This window comes from Neofelis nebulosa, chromosome 6, assembly GCF_028018385.1.
Source record: "Neofelis nebulosa isolate mNeoNeb1 chromosome 6, mNeoNeb1.pri, whole genome shotgun sequence".
Classification (NCBI taxonomy): domain Eukaryota; kingdom Metazoa; phylum Chordata; class Mammalia; order Carnivora; family Felidae; genus Neofelis; species Neofelis nebulosa.
The window spans coordinates 118,957,060-118,961,976 of NC_080787.1; positions in this window are offsets into that span (position 1 = coordinate 118,957,060).

Below are 4,917 nucleotides of genomic sequence, written 5' to 3' on the forward strand. Positions count from 1 at the left end.
GGCACCTTTCAGACAGACAAAAGGGCCTCAAAGGTCATGACCTTAAGGTCATGGCTTTCAGTTAGACAAAGGGATTTCTAACAGCATTGTCCCTCAGCAGCCTCACAGGTAAACCCAAGGGGAAAAGGGTGTATCCTGAAGAAATCTGTGGGTGTGGCTTTTGTCTAATGAAGTAAATTAGAAATGAATACACAGGAAGCCTATACAACATTTTGAAAGAATTGGGTTTGAGAAAACTGAAAATTAAAAGAGACCTTTAGAGCTGATACACCTGGTGAGCCCCCTGTATGTCTTTGAGGTTTTGTGTATCTCTGAGCAGGAGCCACAGAGTGGCCCAGTTGATGAGTGACTGTCTTAGGAGACACCCCAGGAAGGGTCTGGGTCCCTTTTGTTAACTGGGTCATCCAGTTAGCTACTGTCCAAGGTCAAGGATGTCTCAACCACATCATCAGTTAAAGGGACAATGAGGAAGTGGATTTAGTTTGGAAACCCAGATACCTGTATCTGAGGGGAAGCAAAAACAGCAAAATAGAAACATACTGAGATCAGAAATAGAAAAGCAGAATGTGGTGACCAAGGAAGCTCATAACCCCAGCAGTGAAGGTACAATGAAGCAAGGGATCCTGGGATATTAAGAAGAAACACTTAAAAACAGCTCACTGTACAGAGGATATGTGTTTGCTTCTGGTTATAACCCACTTTCTAGAAGCCCCTGAAGGTCATATTCACATCTTTCGCCACAGGGTTTTAAGGAAGTGGATATGGGGGTGCAATTTTGATCCCTAACTTTGATACCGTACAAATAGAAAGGGTTCTAGACACAAACTTTCCATTTTGCTTTTTTTCCTCAGAAAATGCCATGTCTCATTTCATAAATTCAAAACTTAGCATGATATATTTAATTGTAGTTTCTTCCATGGCCCAGGTAAAGTTCAATCTGAAACAGTTTCAGAGTGTTTCATTTTAATGATTGAAATGTGTATTCAATTCCTATAAAAATCCAAAGCTCCATTCTGAATGCAGTTGACATTCTCCAGCACATCATTTAAATTTCTCCTAGTAATTTTCTGCCTTCTGTGAGACAGTGATATTACATTGCCTCAAGGCATTTTGCATATTTTGTTGATTTTAACATTTAAAGTCCTGGTGATTTTTACTCTCTCATTATGTCCCTGTTCATGTCCCATATTTCCCTCCACTCCTCTCTAGAAAGCAGTGAGAGAGTTGAAATAATTTGTGTGAGTTTAAGAAGTAATTTCTCTGGGATGGGGAAAGATGAGGGTTTGAGACAGGAGCACCAATGAAGATATTAGGGATAAAGGAAGTCCTGGTTGTGAAGTCCATGAGGACAAAATAATTGAATTCTTATACCTACTATGTAGAAGTCCTCAATATAAGATAAAAGCTGAAGACTAGAGTCACTTTCAGCATTCAGGGAAACAAACAAACAAATCTGTAAAAACATTATATTATTTGTGATTTCTTAGGCAAAAAATTAAGAATGGCATAGGGTAAAATTGATAAGGTATTCCAGGTCTCTGACCTTTCAAAGGTAAACTCTGCTGAGTAGAGAAGAAGAACTTGAGTGAAAACAGGAGGGAAGAATGAGCTCATCTGATCAAAAGGCAATGCTAAGAGCCATTATATCCATTCAAAATTTCCAGACTATTCCAATGTATTAGTATGAAAAAGAAAAGTCTGTCTTATATCTAATTATATCTAATAGTTTATATATATATATATATATATATATATATATATATATATAATACATATATTATATATATTTTAGTTATGTTTTTTATATCTTAATGTCTAGACTATAATGCATAATCCCAGGAACTTTTAAACTTTAAATAGTAATATTCTTTATAAATATTTTCATTTTTAATCTTTACCTATGATTTCTTGTCATTCATCTGCTTTCTTTGGCCTAGATCTTTTTCACTTATCTATACATCCATCCATCCAGCTAACACTTACTGAGAAATGCCAGTATGGTAGAGTCAAGATGGCCACACACTTTTGTTGACACTTTCAAATTGAGAGCTGTGATCTATAGCTCCTTCTTTTGAATCCAGATGGGTTTCACAACTACTCTCACCTATTAGAATGATTGATCAAGCTGAATTAATGGCTCCATTTTTTTGAGCCAGGCCTTAGAAGACTGGGAACTTCTACTTCCTATGTCTTGAAATGCTTGTCTTGGGGGATGTCACCTTGTGACAAGTTCGATGCCCCTGAGTCTACCATGGTATGATGAAGTCCAGGTTAGCCCCATGTAGGGGCCTCATGGAGAGAAATGACCAATTAGCCCTGGTGACAGACATGTGAGTGAGGAAGCTTCTTGGCTCCAGCCAAGGCCATCTGACTACAACCATGAGTGACACTCAAAAACCAACCTATTACAGAGCCTGTCAACACCCAGAAAATATAAAAATAATATATTGCTATTTGAAGGAACTAAGTTTTGAAATTGATTTACTACATAGCAGTAGATGACTAGAGCAACCATACACCACATGACATGTGGGGAGGATACAAAGAAAAGGTAAATAAGAACCCTGCCCTCAAGGAAACAATAGAAAAGATTTTTATCTCACATTATAAGAAGAGGTACACTTGTTATTATGGCTAATTATGGCTAGAATGAGGTTGCATAACAGGCTCATGAAGTAAAAGAGGGAAGTCAATTTCACGGTGTGAATTATTTAAATTATCTGAGTCTCAGTTTCCTTATCTGTCAATCTTGTAAAGATTAAATAGGTCAATCATGTAAAACGCTTAAACTATGATCTGGCTCACAGTAAACAATCAATACACATTAGCTGCTAAAAATGATCGCTATTTCTGTTATTACCAGCATTAGCAGTGGCAAACACCTCCATCCCAAGATGGTTAACTAAAAAGGCCCATAACTGTCCCACATTAGTTCTGCTGGCCCTTGGTGGCAGACGAGTATCTTTGATTTCAACAGCCACCAGAGAGAGTTAGTCACACTAGTCTAAAATCATTATTTCTAAATAGCACACGAGGGAGACAATATGGCATAATGTTTAAGAGGGGGTTCAAATCCCATTTTGAACACACACTGGCTGTGTGACTTTCTGTGCTTCAGCTGTCTCATCTTCAAAACAAAACATAATTATTTATCTACCTCAAGAGGTTGTAGTGACGATGCAATAGGATAATACATGTAGAATCCTTAGCACATAATGTGGAATACATGTCAGTTGTTATTGTGATCATTATTATTATGGTCACTGGCAAATAAAAAAATACAGTCCCTACTACATGCTAGTCATTTTTCTGTATCACCATCTCATAGACTTTGATCATAATTTTTATCTCGTCTTCAGGAACACTGAGGTTCAGAGACAAATTACTTTTCCACTATCATCTAGCAAAGAACTTAAAAAGTCAGACTTCAATCCACACCTGTTTGATTTCAAGTCTCATTCCTTTGCTGCTATGTCATTCCTTCTTAAAAAAAAAAACAGTAATATTTACCATAAGTAAGAATTAATATGGATTCTTACTTTACTTAGGTTGCCAGATTTATCAAGTAAAACTAAAAACAATATATTCGTTTTTATCTGAAATTCAAATTTAACTGTGTGTCTTATCTGGCAACCCAATGTTTTTATATCTTTTTACCTGTTAAAAAAGCATGTTTGATTTCTTGCTAACCATTGAAAATCAGAGATCTTGCCTTTTGCCACTTATATTTTCATTTTGCTAGATGCAATTTGGTTGAGGGAAGGAGCATGGTCTTGTATTAGATATCTCCTACTCTTAGACTCACAGATTAGTAGGGAAACAGATCGAAAGTGCTCCTCACGGAAATGAACTTTGTCTCACTCATGTTTGTGTCTCCCAACATTATATATAACATATCGGGAGACTCAAAAGTGCTTGTGGAATGAAAACAGCAGTCAAGGGTGCTTCAGGGTCCTTGAGAGGGAAGATTGGTGCTGTGAGAACATGTTTAGCAAATGGTGTGCACAGCAAATATGAAACAGCAAGAACTTTGTGTAACTGTTTGGCAACTCAGAAACTAGCACTCTTTTTCCTTCCATGACCAGAAGAAACTCCAAATGCACTTATCCAAGCCTTAAGTAAATGCTTTGACTACTTGCTTATTTTTGTTGAATCTCTAAACAGAACTAACACCAGGATATCTAAAATGTTAAATCCTTTGGACCAAAGGTTGATTCAAAACTGTATTATAGCAGTAAAGCTTCATCAACATCATCATCATCATCATGATATTACACCTCATTTGCACACTACATCATCTTTAAGATTCCATTAGGTGAGAAAATCATAAGCTAAGGAAATTCTTTGAGCAAGAAGAGAAGTTCTGATTAAGGTTCAGTCACAGGAAAGGACAGTGGAGCCCCTGAAATAAAATTACCCCAAGAGACAGAAGCAGTGTGTTTGGAATGGAGGAAAAGGGGAAAAAAAATAAAGTTTTTGATCCATGTTCTAGAAAAAAATGGGAGATCTGACTCAGAACAGACTAGCACTCTGGGGAAATACATGCATCTAAAATGACGTAACCCCAAAAGCCCTGGCTGGGTTTGCATGGAGCTCTCTTGACACATGGAAGCATGGGGTTATCACCTCTGCTCAGGCCAGGAATCTGAAGTAGCAGCCATAAGAGTGGCAAGAGAAATGGAGTAATCTAACCACATCGGTGTGAACTTGACCATCAGTGATGGTACAGCTTACCCTTGCCAATCCCCAGGGCAGTTGAAAATCCACGTATAACTTCTGACACCCAGAAAACATAACTGTTAAGAGCCTGCTGTTAACTGGAAGCATAGCCGATACAATAAGCAATTAACACATATTTTGTATGTTACATGTATTATGTATCATATTCTTAACAATAAAGTAAGCTAGAGAAAAAAA